This window comes from Engraulis encrasicolus, chromosome 13 (assembly GCF_034702125.1).
Source record: "Engraulis encrasicolus isolate BLACKSEA-1 chromosome 13, IST_EnEncr_1.0, whole genome shotgun sequence".
NCBI classification, from domain to species: domain Eukaryota; kingdom Metazoa; phylum Chordata; class Actinopteri; order Clupeiformes; family Engraulidae; genus Engraulis; species Engraulis encrasicolus.
In genome coordinates this window covers 13,273,431-13,289,776 of record NC_085869.1, presented here as the reverse complement: position 1 = coordinate 13,289,776, position 16,346 = coordinate 13,273,431, and the positions used below count along the sequence as shown (strand labels likewise).

At 43.6% G+C, this 16,346-nt stretch overlaps 1 protein-coding gene across 1 annotated transcript in view; it reads right to left on the bottom strand.

Moving 5' to 3' along the window:
* Positions 1 to 16,346, bottom strand: part of LOC134460695 (ephrin type-A receptor 6-like) — a 138,927-nt gene that overhangs the window by 85,192 nt on the left and 37,389 nt on the right. The window lies entirely within an intron of this gene.

Sequence of the window (16,346 nt, the reverse complement as noted above, 5' to 3'; positions counted from 1 at the left end):
TACAGCAAACTCTTACTGTGTGGGATCAATTAAGGTTAAGTGATAATAAGAAACATGACAAGTACAATTCCATCAGTATGCTGCTGAAATCCAGTGAAGAAAAAAAAGAAAATAATAATTTCCATTTCTATTAAAACTCATACTGCACAATGAGACCCTTGCTTATCTTAACTAGCCGAGCATGACAAATATGCAAGGCTGAAGTGTGAACTCGGAATCAACTATAAATTTGAATGTGCTGGAGAGGAGTGTCATTTTAAAGATATTCTTAGGCTTTTAATGGCTTTACTGAGACAGGAAAGTGAGAAAGGTTGAGTGGATCTATAGCGAGAGAGAGAGAGAGAGAGAGAGAGAGAGAGAGAGAGAGAGAGAGAGAGAGAGAGAGAGAGAGAGAGAGAGAGAGAGAGAGAGAGAGAGAGAGAGATGGGAAAGGATCTGGTAACAACCTCAGATCAGGCTCCAATGCAGGTTCCCAGATTTATGGCATGGCACCTTAGCCCATTGAGCCGTGGCACGCCTGAGAGACATTTAAGACCCACAATAACCCTTAAAATATCACCTCATTCTCGTTACAATGACCCAAATTAAGATATTAGTCGTTTGTTCTGACATTTGTGTTGGGTTTTTTCCCCCTTAGATTCCCAGTCTGCTGCTGCCCTCACGGTCCAAGTGGTGAAGGCAAGGGTTGCTAACAGGGAGGACAAAGGGGACAGTTGTCCCAGGCCCAGGGAGAGGGGGGGGCAGCATTGGGTCCTCATGACATTGTATGTATTGGACTGGGGGGCCCTTTCAGACGACTTTGTCCTGGGCCCGGCCAAAGCCGTCAGCGGGGGGAAGGTGAAGTGGGTGAAGGTGAAGTGATGTGAGTGACGGCGATGTGAGTGGGGCCTCTCCTGGCCTCTCCTTTCTGTCCCCCCATGCTACCTCCTTTCCAAAGCACCAGTGTCAGAGGGACAAATGGCATTTCAAATCCTCTGAAGTCCCTTGCTGATAAGTTTCAAGCGCACCGCGAGACAAAGGCCTCTGGCCCGCACACACACACACACACACACACTTAGCGAATTCCACTTCAGCCAGCTGTCACAGTGAACATCGATTTAACAAGGTAACACAAGCTGAGCAATTTGAGGGCTTCACCTTGAAACACTGAGTGTCTCCGTGCCTCACATTTTCCCCCTTTGATATATTAACTCGGCTCAGGCAATGGGGAGGGAGGGAGCCCAAGATTCCTCGGCTTCCTCACAACAAATGTTGCCAATTAGGTGGGCCAGACACATATGATGTGGTCTTATCAATATTACGAGTGACATCCTCTCTGCTAGCACAAGGTTGGTATGCCATTAACCCCCGATGTACCGGTAGCCTTGATCCAAAACCTGTCACTCACTTATTCTAGCAGTGTCTCCTTATAAAGTCAATGAGCCTTTCCCCTGCCCTTCAACTGACCTGCTCACACAAGAGTGGCGAGCTGTGCAAAAGAACAAACACATTACGTACTGCAGGCGGGTTCGTTTTGAAGGAACCTTTTTTTTGGAGCACATTCTGACAAAGAAGGAGACAATTTGCACACTTCCAGTTTTTTTTTGTGCAAGGCTTTAGGCTGAACTTGCAAGCTTTCAGTGCTACAACTTCATCAGGCAGAGTCTAGCACCAAAAGCTTGCAAGTCCAGTAAAGCCTTGCACAATAAAAGACTTGAAGTGTGCGGATTGTCTCCTTTTTTGTCAGATAATTCTACTGAATCCTGCACCTTCTAAACAGATGAGCGGTGACTACACTTCACTACTTCACTTGGAGCACATTCTACAAATTCTTTGGAGCTGCCACAAATGTATGCAATCGGAGTGATTTTTTTGAATTGGCTTTAAAGGGACACTGTGCAGGAAATGGTCAAAAAAGGTACTGCAACTATGCTGATTATTGAAACTGGGCTGCCTATTGCCAAATTTGATCTTTACATGAAAGTTTACTGAGTAATAAACAAATATTTTCTAGTATGGTCCAAGTACAGTCATTTTTGCAGCTAAAAATGGCTATTTTTGGAAATTCAAAATGGCGGACCATGGAGAAGATCCCCCTTTTCATGTATGAAAAGTGCAATTTTTCCAGTCATAATGAATAGTTAGAATTTGATGCTGGTGGTAAGTATTTATGAAAAAGGTAACATCAGTGAATGGGCAGCATGAATTCTGGAAATAAACAACTAAAAATCTCACACAGTGTCCCTTTAAAGGTGCACTGTGTAGGATGGTGGCCAGAGTAGGTATTGCAACTATGCTGCTCATTGAAACTGTGCTGCCTATTGCCATATCTTTATTCTTTATGAATATTTACTAATGAATACATCAATATTTACCAGTATGACCAAAGTACCGCAAGTTTTGCAACTAAAAATGCCTATATCTGGAAATTCAGAATGACCCCCCTTTCATGTATGAAAAGTAAAATGTTCCCAGTCATAATTAATACTTAGAATTTGTGGCAAGTATTTGTTAAAAAGCTAACATTTGCAAATGGGCAGCATGAATTCTGGAAATAAACTACTAAATATATTACACACTATACCTTTAAAATTTAATATACTTTTTGCAAGACTCTACATACAGTACTACATCCTCTACCTGTCCTCGTATGGTACATATTAGGGACATGAATGTGTTGTATGTATGAATGTGTTGCACATCACTCAGGGTAATAAAGAAAACAGCACTTTAACCAACCAACCCGGGCTGGCTGCATAGAGTAGAGGAAATACAACTGTGGCTGTGTGTGAAGGTAGTGTTGGCTCCGATCCAGGAAGGTGCAATTGCCACTTCAACAGCACTCAATAACAGAGACAGGAAATGACTCGGTGGCAGACGGGGGCGTGCGTGTGGAGAGCACAGGGCGGCTAAAGGACTTAGACCAGGGAGGACCAGGGAGGATCATTCGCTGACCCGGGGCCCACGCTAATTCTGTGTGAATTTTCGAAGGTTAATTAGTTTTGGACGCAATCCAGAACACCAAGAGTACAGAGGCAATGCACCCCCCAACCACCGCCACCACCACCACCACCACCACCACCAGGGCTGGACTGGCCATCTGGCATAGCGGGCATTTCCCGGTGGGCCCCGCACCCTCGTGGGCCCCTATTTTCAGAAGTGTTTAGAAAAAAAGAAAAAAGAATTTTCAAAAAAACATTTCTGAAAATAGGGGCCCAAGAGGGTGCGGGGCACACCAGTGAGTAAGTTCTGCACCGCTAATCATGAGGGGCCCCTTAAAGCCAAAAGTGACTAGGCCCAATTTCTCCCCTAGTCCAGCCCTGGCCACCATCACCACCACCACTCTACTCCATCAGCAGCAGCAGCAGCAGCAGCAGCAGCAGCAGCAGCTAGGCAGCACTGTAGTGAGATCCACAGCAGGTGTCCTGTTCAGGCTGGATTTCAGCACCATGGACAGCACACAGCCCCCTCGGCCCAGCAGATGGGAGGAGATTTCACATGTCTGTGTCTCGCCTCGTCTCGGCAGCAGGACTGTCCTTCCCTTACAGCATGCTCTCAGATGGCTGAAGATCTCTCCTCCTCCTCCTCCTCCTCCTCCTCCTCCTCCTCCTCCTCCTTGTTGATGGGGGAGATGATGGAATTGCATTCCCGTGTGTGTGGCACACAGCTCTCGGTCTCGCTCTCCTCTTCGGCGCTCTTGGGCGAAGACCAACAATTTCAAGAGAAGCACAATTCTGCAGCATTTACTTGCAGAACCACATGAACAAATGTTGCAGAATAGTTCAGCTCTTGAAATCAAAGAAAGGTTGATGGGTGGGTAAAGGTAGCACTGTAGAGTGCATCTTACCAGTGTAGCATATTGAAAATGCCCCGATTTCAAGAGGCTATCTGCACTCCCTGAAGAAAGCTTCTGCAGCATATTAGTGCTTCCGTGTAGTCTGCTGTCTTTAAAAATGCTATCCACAGTGCACATTTGCTCTAGCTTCACAGTGTACAGGTCCCGTGTTCTAGTATTTATTTGAGCCTAGCTACATTCCTATTGGCATTGCATATTACATTTTATAACGTGACAGAACATGAGGGTTTTCATGCAATACAATGCCAATAGGCCAATAACACAAGAGCAAATAACACTTACACAGATAACAACACACATGCAAAGCAAAATAAAATCCAAAAACAAATCTGTCTGCGTATACAATGGGTCTCTTTCTGTGCCAGGATGTAAGCAGCAAAGATAAGCCTGTAAAGGATGCCAACATATTGTCATATCATATCGGAGGGCCGCGCCATGCGGGTCATGCGCTGTCAGCTGTTGAACAGATTTTGCTGTAGCACTGGTACTGTGTAACATACTGCTATTATCCACTGGAAACAACCACAACGTGGAAGATTGCTGGGTTTTAATCTAAATAAATGTAAATAAAATGTAATATAAATAAATATAGATGAAAAAGAAATGTATGATGTAACTTCAGGTGTGCTGCTGACTGCATGCAGATATGCTGTAATGAATGCACAGAGCTATCTAAAGAAAGTCAAGCTTCAAAAGGAACAAGAGCTACTAAACATGGTAATAGAATGGTAGCACATTCAATAATAGGTGTTTTATAGCAGTGGTTCTTAACCTTTTTTTCTTGAAGCACCCCCTAACCTGTGCCCTAAATAAGCCGCGCACCCCCAACCTAAACGTCTTCATGTGTATATGCGCTAAAAAAAAAATATTGTAATTAAAAAAAATATTGTAATTAAAAAAATATTGTAATTAAAAAAATATTGTAATTAATTATTAATTAGTTATTAATTACAATGATTCTTGCTTTAAACATTAATCAATAATTTAATGACTTAACATGGGACCAAAACATGTTTTTAATTTGGTCTTGATTTGGCCTAATTCTAATGTTTGGAAGTAGAATTTTGGCCACAACCTCAACACAAACAAAATTCTGCACACCCCCTGAAATCTCTGGCGCACCCCCAGGGCGTGCCCGCACCCCAGGTTAAGAACCACTGTTTTATAGAACCGCAGTGACAGAGAAATAAAATCCTACAATAACTCAGGAGGGCCATGTGGGTGGAAACTGTGGCTGCAATAAGTGGAATTTATGTCACATGTTTAAGGGACCGTGGGTTCCATGAAAGGCGCTACATAAAACCAAGTTATTTTTATGTGCATGCCTGGAAATAACAAGAAGGCAATACACAATTACACTGGCATGACAAGTCACATGAAAAAATAGGATGTTATGTACAGTACAGTACAGTATCAAATGCAATACACTGGTCTTCATGTTTCGCCTCTCTCTTCACCTACTCAATTTATTCTCAGTAAATCCATGTTGGCTTCATTCAACCCTCAACTTGCAGACTATTTTAAGAAAGGCAACGTGGTAATGCTGTCGTATCCTCCATGGAATAATGAAACAGATTTTGGCAAGCAAATGTTCTCTCTAGTAGGTCAAGTGACATACTGATGTGACAGCTATTGATTAGCCAAATATATGGCACTGCACCCATCCCCACGCACCCACGTTCGCTCTGTCACGCTCTCTTTCTCTGTCACTCACTCCTGCACACACACACACACACACACACACACACACACACGCACACACACACACACACACACACACACACACACACACACACACACACACACACACACACACACACACACACACACACACACACACACACACACACACACACACACACACACACACACACAAAGACGAACACACACAGTGACATTGAATTAGTTTCAGTGTTTTTTTGTGCCATATCTCCATGGAGTTTCCAATTGTGTGTCACTCATCCAGCCTCACACTAGCCCATCTGATGTTCATCAATCCATTTTGTGCACATTTAATTTGGATTCTAATTATTGGATTCTGTAAGTCATTTACCACCCAGGATGAATGAACGCCTCGTGTGTAGATTCCTAATGGCAAAAACAAACGTAATGAACAGATAATAAGCTTGTATAAAGACTGCAATGAGTTACCACAACTTTGAACCATGTGAATGATGGGAATGTTGGGAGTTTGGAATTATCATTAAACGAGTATAGGTCGAATTCTCTTCTAAAATAGCAAAGTTATTCGAAAAAATAGCAAAATGGAAATGGCACAGCACATTAACAGTGAGACTGTACAACATTACTAATAAAATGTGAAAACTTCCTACAAATTAAATTTACTAGAGCATCATCATGTCCAAATGGAAATGTGTTCTACCAAGGATACATGCAGAAACAAAGGCAACAACACAGACGAAAAAGGCGAAATTAAATGCTTTGATAAAATTGAAACACTTGGACAATTTCGCAGCTCAATTTTTTATGAGCTTCTGTACTTCTGTCTATTGTCCGTCCACTGCAAAACAAGACATGCTGCCCAGTAAAAGGCATGACCACTGTCCAGGTTCATACTTCTGAACAATTAATAAAATCAAACCTAGGTAATCTTAAGGTGATGATGATACACAGGACAACTTTTTGAGCAATATGTCTGGGCAACGATATAATAAGATTTAGTTTGGACTGTTAATCCCTGTAACTCTTTCATCAAGAGGACTTGGATTAGCAGCAGACAACTTTCCTAACGAATTCCATCAGAATAATTAAAATAAGTCAAGATAAACTGTATTGTCTGCACAGAAAAATGTGTCTTGCATGACACTTCTCCACAATCCACATGTAAACACACAAAACACAATATGGCCTATAGAGTCTAGTCATCTAAATCCATACGCCACTAGGACAGCACAGTTCAATAAAATAAAAAAATTGTAGGCAATCATGATCTTGCATGACATTGCTCAAAATGTTGCCCTGTCTATCTTCACCTTTACAATCCAGAAAAGACACAATGGGATGTGTCACGATGGGCAAAAACCATCAACACTTGTGAGTGTGAAGCCACTGTTGTCTTGCTCTGCAAAACACGTCATGATGCATCACTCTGAAGGCTGGGGATACGCTTGCTGCAGGACACACGTGCACCGACACATTTCATGCACAAACGCGTCGCCATGCGAGTTTTATGTCAATTTTGCGCGCAGGAGAACACCTCACACAAGCTACGCAAATGTGTGTGTATGATGCAAGACTGACAAAACCGTGAGGGGCGATCTTCGAAACTTGTTGAGTTGAGATGTTGAGTTAGCGGTACAGTGAAACAATGGTGGAAAACAGTAATGAGAGCCCCCTTGGCTATCTGCCCCCTACATGATACAGTATCACGCAAAGTGCTCCGGTTGTCCTGAAGCAATTATGTGCATTCATACACACACACTTGTATGCACAATTTCAGGCACACAGGAAACACATCCCCACAAGCACACACCCTTCAGATCCAGAATTGTGAGGTGCAGCCTCTGTACGTCTTTCTTGATCTAGTATGCCCTTATTTAGGTACTGTTTCCACATAGTAGGATATTTTTATATGTGGGAATTTTTTTCTCCCGTTTAGGTGGAAACACACCAGGTGGATAAAAATGAAAACGCCATTGTAACGTGATGTTAGCCAGCTAAATGGGATATTTTTAAAGGCAGATCTTTGATATACGGATTGAAAAACTCTGGCTACGTGGAGACGGAAGGCCAAAACCAATGCCTTTTCAAAAATAGCAGGCTACGTGGAAACAGCTTCTTAGACGGGACAGTGAGAGAGTGACAGGATTGGGAGAGAGAGATGGGGAAGGATCAGGAAGTGATCTCGAGTCAGACTAGAACCCCTGTCCCTGGATTTATGGTACTGCACCTTAGATAAATGAGCCACAACACTGTCACAACTATTCCATTTCTGAGATTTTTTGTTGCCATAGTTGCAGGTAAATGAAGAGCCGCTGACCTTTTCCTGATCACAGTAATATCAGAACTGTTATTATGGTCATAACAACAACAACTCTCCCACAACATTCCTCAGTTCTGTTTCATTGACATCAGGGCACAAGTGACATCTTTATGAAACTGCAGAACACCTTCCTTCCACAACAACTCTTGCTGTTGCTGTCTGATTTACTGCAGCCATCATTTGCTCTTACAGCGGCATCTTATGTGAGTACTTATCCTGCCAGGACAGCTTGACAGTCTTGTAAATATCCACTTAAGGATGAAAAAGTGAGGCATTACATCAAAAACGGGTTATCTCTCGATGCTGGGCCACTGTGAGCCCTGTGTACTGTAATACCATTGTGGTGGAATTACACGTTGCACGTTGTACATTATACACTGCAGTGAGTATACTGATGATATATATTCTAGCCCAGTGATTCTCAAAGTGTGGTCCGGGAACCACTGGTGGTCCGCGACAGAGCTCAGGTGGTCCCTGATGGGCTATATTTGTAACATTATTAGGCTATATTTGTAACATTATTACAAAGTTAAACATACCCGAAGTCACATTTTCACCACAATAAGACAGACTTGTAATGTGAATAAAAAGTAAGGGATCTGCACCAAATTAGCACCCGTCAACTATCGATTCAGTTGATAGGTAGTCCATGAACATTTTGGGGGGGACAAGGTGGTCCTCGATCTGAAAAAGTTTGAGAAACACTGTTTTAGCCCATATAACAGAAAGAACTAATCGCGCTTCCTTTACTCTCTGGCTTATCCTCAACACTTACCATACGCAAGAGCGCACAAGTAATTTCATTTTCAATGCCTCAGCTGGTTTAACCATCAGACTACATCTCCTTTGATAGCCTACTGTATGTTGCTGTTTGAAACTGTTCTCCAATATGAATCACTACAAGGCAAGTGACACACACTTTGTGCTCCCCAAAAGAGCGTTACTAACGCAGCTCCAATTATTTATTGGCTGATTAATTTATAATGGTATTATTACCCAGCCATTACTCAAGGTAATGAAGTTCGTATTCTACACAGATTTCCATATACACATATCAACAGCTCAGGGCCGGTTCTAGTTAATATGAATCCCTTGGCGAGCACCCCTCTTTGCTTTTCGTGGAATTAGAAATTGGCATGTGTAAACATGGTGTCATAGATCTGATCAAGCACAGCTGATCTACTACCTACATATGTACTGAGTGCCCATTAATAATAATTGACAATATAAAGCCTGATGCTTTATTTCGCTTAATGTTCTAATTCTGTGGGACTTTTGGCTCAGCCTAGGCAATCTGCCTATGCCTAGCACCGGCCCTGCAACAGCTAGCCTGTCAACTCAAGCCATACTATAGCATGAAAAAAAAACGGTGGTCTCGCATTGCACAAAGCTGGTTAATGGGTGGAGCCAAAGGTTTACGCTAATACAGCTTAAGTGCACATAATTGTTGTTACTGTGCTGAGCTTCGTATGATTGGAGGACAGACTTCATGTCCCCGGCATAATTATCTTTATGGTGTGAGCCTAGACCAACCCCGCAGGCAAAAAAACCCACTCATATTTATGTACAGTAGGCATATTTTTTCTGCTGCCACGGCTCATCTACTTTAATAGGCTAATCGACAGCTTTAGCAGGTGGTTATAACACATAGAACGTTGTGCAAAAAACGGATGTTCTAGAAAGTACGGTAGTTGTAATTCGTAATAAAGCAGGGGATTTCAGTACTATGAAATAAGAGTCCTTGTACGCATCTCTCTCTCTCACCAGTTGTCTGTGTGGATGATGAGGGCGAGACTGTTCGAGCACGGGGGTCAGCAGCCTGAAAATGGTCAGCTGAACTCTGCTGCTCATGTGCAAATGGCTTCCCGTGGCCCTTTAATCATGTTGAACACCAGATACCAAATTAAATCTGTCACTCGCGCAGCTGGATCCTGGCGTGGCGTGCAATTTGGCACCTCTGCGCTAAATGCCCCCTCGGTGAGAAGGCTGCCGATCATAGTTTGTCATACGAGGACTGTCAGGCGTGTCTGCTGTCAGAGCGAAATATTCAAAGAGATGCTCGCCAGCCATACCTCCTGGCCCTGGCCTTGGGCAATGGAGGGACTCCGCTCCAGCCCCAGAGAGGAAATAATTTACTGCACATTGGTTGATAGAAATATGACCAATAAGTCCAAGGAGCTAAAGAAAATGTGCGCAGACAAACAGGTGCATGCATGCATGGAAACACACACCGGCATGCAAACCGAGAGAGAGAGAGAGAGAGAGAGAGAGAGACAGAGACAGAGACAGAGACAGAGACAGAGAGAGAGATCCTTTTGATTTTAACATCTTGTGTTTCCCACATTATAGTTATTTCCTAATGCCAAAACACCATTTCTAAAACCTTGCAGTACCAGTAGCTTCTAAAAAACTCTGCGAACTCCCATTGAAAATACCACCCCCCAGGGAGACATCTGACTGTTGTTGCAAAAGAAAATGATTGCCTCAAAACAGTATGTCCAAAGTCAAATTCTAGACTCAAATCAGAACAACATAGTGAAAATGGAAAAAAAGAAACTGTTTGTAAACAGTAAACCAGAAAGGGGAAGCATAATGTTGAGAGGCATGAAACATCATCATGTCTTTTCTCCCATCCTAGTGCAGTTTCAATTGAGAAAAACCTTTTTTTGACAGTAAAATTCCTTTAATTAAAAACATTGCTACATGTGTAATATAATGCACTGAAAAGTACTTGTTTGTATGTACTTATACTGTAGAGTGTGGCAAACAAGAAATCTAGTCTTCATTATGGCTTGGTCAGGCACTTAAAGGTGTACTGTGTGTGTGTTTTTTTAGCGGTTTCTTTCCAGAACACATGCTGCCCATTCACATGTGATACCCTTTACACAAATACTTACTGAGCCCAACAAATTCGAAGTATTAATTAAAATTGCACTTTTCATACATGGAAAGGTGGATCTTCTCCATGTCCGCCAATTTGAGTTTACAGAAATAGAACTTACAGCACTTTTGTCATACTAGTAAATATTAGTTTATTATTTCGTAAATATCTATGAAAAGATCAAATTTGGCAAAAGGCAGCAGTTTCAGTGACCAGCATAGTTGCAATACCTACTCTGACCACTATCCTACACCATGCACCTTTAAAAATGGTACGATATAAACACCATTCCTTCCAAATTGTCATTGCTTCTAAAGAGATTGACATAATCAAATATATTGCTATCCTTCCTGTTGCTTTGTCTCAAAATCATGTATTGTCATCCCTCTCAGACTCAACTCTCTGTCCTCTGGCTATAAAAACTTTGCTTGAGAATTAAATGCAAGCAACTTTTCATTATAACGAATATACAACAGACACTGTATACACTACCACACCAGGCCATTTTGGAACATGGAAAAGTCTTGAAGGTTTATAGAATGCTATACAGCACGAATTGATTCTCTGACCCTGACAATGTGGGCAACATTTCATCACAGCCAATAATACCAATTAAAGGGCAATTTTTAACAATTCATATTCAATGTTCAATTCAATATGACCTTCATAAAGACATCTGAACAAATTCAAACATTGATTATCTGACTCCTGAAACAATAACCTACATTTTGTGGTAACAACCACTAAATATAACCACTAAATTTCCTAAAATGTTTACCAAGTCCCCAAGGCTATGGCTACGATATGCACACACACACACACACACACACACACACACACACACACACACACACACACACACACACACACACACACAAAACATCTGCAGTCATGCTGTGTGCTCTCAGCCAGTGACCTTAGTGTGACGAATGCGGAAAGCTTAATGAAAGAAGCTCCCACCGAGGCGCTTAACTGCCACCATATAGCAGAAACACTTGGGACTCAGCAGTCCATGTGTAATCAATAAAGATTAGAAAAGACTAATGGGTGGATCTTCTTATACATGTGTGTGTTGAGGTAAGTAGCAGACGTGGGCTTCTTGAATGATGCTGTTAGTTGGTTTTATTGATGTCTGAAAGCTCCATGCTCTGGGGTATTCAATTAAAAATCACTGAGTGCCAGTTTTCCAGATTCCAGTGGATAGCTTTCCAGACAGAACAGATATTCGCTTCTCTATTTCTTAGTAACCTTAGGATGGCCTATTTATGACACTGTTTTAGATAAGATTTCTCTTTCATGTAAATGCATAGGAGAGATATCCCCAACCTGAAGTGTTAGTGATTGCAAATTATGCACAGCCATACTTTATGCAAACCTATTTGTTTTCATTTTGCTCTGACCTTATGGGGGGCCAGAACCTTGCAATCCAAGGGCCGCATCTGGCTCCAGGGCCGCCATTTGAATAGTCCTGCTCTTTGCTCCGGGGGAGCTCAGCAGACTTTCAATCCAACTGAGAATGAGACTGAGACTAACTGTAAGTAAGTAAGCTTAGAAAAATATCCATAATAAAGTACAGTCCCAGGAAAAAGTTTGTACACCCTTTGAAATTTCTTACCTTTCTGTCAAAATTGGTCATAAAACATGGTCTGATCTTCCCGGAAATCACAAGAAGGAACAACCAGAGTCTGCTTTAACTAATTGTGACGGGTCACACAGGCACCGTCACTGCAGCTGGGTGCTGCAATCATTGAGACTCTTTAATGAGCATTGCGTTATGAACAATTGTTTGCCTGCACGTTATTTTTGAAATATGTTTTGGGGTTTACCGTTCAGCATTATGCCATGACTCATTTCATTCACCAGCCAGTTCAGTAATTACTCTCCTGTAGTCCCAAGTGTACACGTTTAACATCAAACACTGCAGTGAGTTGTAAAACGCTAGCGTCACATTGTTTACCTCAACCCTTTACAGTTTACCAAACATTTCACCATTTCTACACGTTTTGTTTTCAGTTGCAATAATCACGCAAGGCATTGTTATTAATAACTTTGAGTTTATTTACCTTTAAGTTTAACAACAGTTTTGATTTAAGTGCAAACATTTCAGCTTACCAGCGAGTAGCGTCTTCTCCAGTCTCTAAAAGAGTCTGTACTGTTTTGCGTTGGTTTAAAAGTCCTTTGATCTTCCGGTTTGCAGGACGCAAACCGGAACAATGTTTTAACTTCTGCATTTAGGCTGCGATCTTGATATTGGCTTTGCCCAATGTTAGCAAATGTGTTTTAAATAATTTCTATATTGTTGTCATGTATGCATGATGTATTATAAGCTGTTTAGAGCGGTAATTGTGTATTTCTCCTAGAGCACCCCTGTAATGTTGGCGTGCATTGGTAGGCTCCAGTTCTAGTCACGTGACAGGGCTCTTCAAAGGGGGATTCTCTCAGTTGTTCTGGAGAGCTGCTTCTGAATAGACGTGAGTCTAAAGCTCTCAGAGGTATTTTGAATTTTGATTTATGCTAGCTAGATATTTTGTTATTTTTGCATTTTTGACTGACTTTTGAAGTCATTTGAATTTTGTTGTTTTGGTTCTCATGCCAATTTTTGTTTGTACATATTTTTTCCAGTTCTTTATTTTGTTATTCAGTTAATTATTTACCTTTGTTTATTTTCTGCCTCTGAGGCCTTTATTGGGTATCAAAAATAAAAACCCATCGTCTGCAACACCTTGTTCTTGTCTTCCTGAGTGCATTCCACCTGCTCTAAAGGCCACTGGGCTACGCTATCCTCAACATTTGGTGGCAGCTATAGAGGAAGCCAGTGCCAGATGAGCAAGCACTCAGTGAAGCATGGACAACCAAGGTGGCGCAGCGCAGGCTTCGGCCGAAGAAGCAGCGAAAGACCCGAGTGCCAGGTCCAGGCATGAGGTGAAGTCAAGAGACTCGAGACCGCCCTCTACAGTCCCAGATGACCGAGATGGCCGGATGACCGAGCACCTCGAGTGGCTAATGAAGATGGTCCAGAGTCAACAGGAGCGGCTGGACGCGGATACCCAGCGGCAAGACCGAAGATGGAGGTCCATGGAGCACCAGTTCCTACAGCTACAGCGGCTAGTGAGGGGAGATGACGTCAGTGCACAGCCGGTGAACCAGCCGGTTGCTGATCTGCAGAGAACGAATCCCTCTACCTCTCGCCCCTCGTCAGCTCAAGACATGCTTCTCCACATGCCGTTGCTGGATGTCCCGACTCCTCAGCCACCTGCGGATCAAGACCAGCAGGCCAACCAGCAAAGCTCCCTCAACTCAACTGGCCTCGGCTCAGCCGAAACTCCTCGTCTCCCACAGGGCTGGAAAGCCCCAAGAATGTCTCCTTTTGATGAGGACGAGGACATTGAACACTACTTAACTACGTTTGAAAGACTCGCAGCAGCAAGTCAGTGGCCAGTCGAGACATGGGTTCTGCATCTTGTACCCTTGTTGAAAGGCAAGGCCAGAGCTGCTTACGTGGCAATGAGTGCCGAAGACAGCAATGACTACGTGAAGGTGAAGCAGGCGGTCCTGGACAAATATGAGATCAACGCTGAAACCTACCGTCAACGTTTCCGGGCCAGGACCATCCTCGAAGGTGAGACGCCGAAAGAGCTTCAAGCAAGACTCAAAGACCTCTTCGAGAAGTGGCTGAGTCCGGCGACGAAGAACAAAGATGACGTCTGTGAGCAGATAATCCTGGAGCAGTACCTGGAGATGCTGAACCCTGACCTCCAAGTGTGGGTGCGAGAGCGGGCCCCAAAGACCTCAGCGGAAGCAGCCACCCTGGTGGAGACTTTCGTGGCGGCCAGGCGTTCCAGGAGAGGCTACCAGATGGGTCCACAAGACTCCTGGAAGAAGACCAACCATCCATCCCAGCACCATGGTAAGTCTGTGGGTGGTAGTGGTAGTGGTCGAATGTTTAAGCCCTCCCATAGCTCCAATAATTCTCACAACTCCAATAGCTCACAACACTCACATAGCCCTAGCGGTAGGCACACTTCGCAAACTGCACCTGCTACACCTAGAGTACTCATCTGTCACGGCTGCGGTCAGAAAGATCATATCAAGCCAAATTGCCCCTTCAGGAAAACCGCTAATGCTAGCTTGTGTTACTTCCCTGGCCCTAGCAACGCTTCTCCTACCATTACCTCCGACGTCACTGTCCCCGTGAAAGTTAAAGGCAAGACACTACATGCTTTAGTCGACACAGGTAGTAGTCAGTCCTTTGTCCGTAGATCATGCTTGAAGCAAGATGACTACAATCCTTTGGGAAAAGTAATTATTCGCTGTATCCATGGTGATGAGTCTGAACATGATACTGTAGAAGTGACAATTGAGATAAATGGCCAGAAGTACCTGCTGACAGTTGGCGTTCTTGATAAATGTCCTTATCCTGTAATTTTGGGACAGGATGTACCAATTTTGGCAGATTTGCTGCAGGATGATGTTAACACTGCTACTGCGTATGTGGTGACACGGGCTAAGGCTAAAGTTATGACAGACCAAGACTTGTGGTCAGAATTGCCCTACGGGGACTCAAAGAAGAAAACTAATTCAGACAAGCGCAGAGCAAAAGTGCATGGTACTGTGTTGCAAGAAAGTTTGTCCACGCCACCTCTAGAGGGCGATGCTGTCCTTGTGGCTGACTTTCAGAAACTGCAGCAGGAGGATGTAACTCTTAGCTCCTGCTTTGCTGCTGTTAAAACTGATGATGAAGCAGTGGAAATTGTGCAAGAAGGAGATGCGTGCTTTGTGATACGTGATGGGAAGCTCTACCGGTTAAACGGTGACAAAGAGCAGTTGGTTGTGCCATCATCTCTCAAAGATAAAGTGTTGAACATTGCTCATACCGTTCCATGGTCAGGTCATCTGGGCCAAGAGAAGACCGAGCAAAGAATCCTGAACCGTTTTTACTGGCCAGGTTTTCACAAGGACATTGTTGAGTACTGTAAGTCATGTCAAGAATGCCAACTGTCAGCACGGTCTAAGAGAGGTTTGAAGGCCCCATTAATCAGTCTCCCTATCATCGACGAACCGTTTAGTCGCATTGCCATGGATATTGTCGGTCCCCTAGAAAGGAGCAGGGCAGGACACCGTTATATTCTGGTCATATGTGACTACGCAACGCGCTATCCTGAAGCTTACCCACTCAAACACATAAAGGCTAGGCACATTGCCAACTGTTTACTGCAGCTCTTTTCACGGGTAGGGATCCCAAGAGAAATCTTAACTGACCAGGGCACCAACTTCACCAGCAAATCACTCAAGCAGGTGTACTCCCTGTTAGGGATCAAGGGCATTAAGACCACACCCTACCACCCACAGACCGACGGTCTGGTTGAAAGGTTTAACCAAACCTTAAAAGCGATGCTGCGCAAGTTCGTCTCAGAGACCGGAGCCGACTGGGACCAATGGATCCCGTACCTGCTCTTCGCATACCGAGAGGTCCCGCAGGCATCCACCGGGTTCTCTCCATTTGAACTCCTCTACGGACGACAAGTGAGGGGCCCACTGGACATCCTTCGCGAGAGCTGGGAGGGGGACGCTCCTCATCAGCCCACCAACATCGCCGACTATGTCGTAAGGATGAGGGAGAAGTTGGA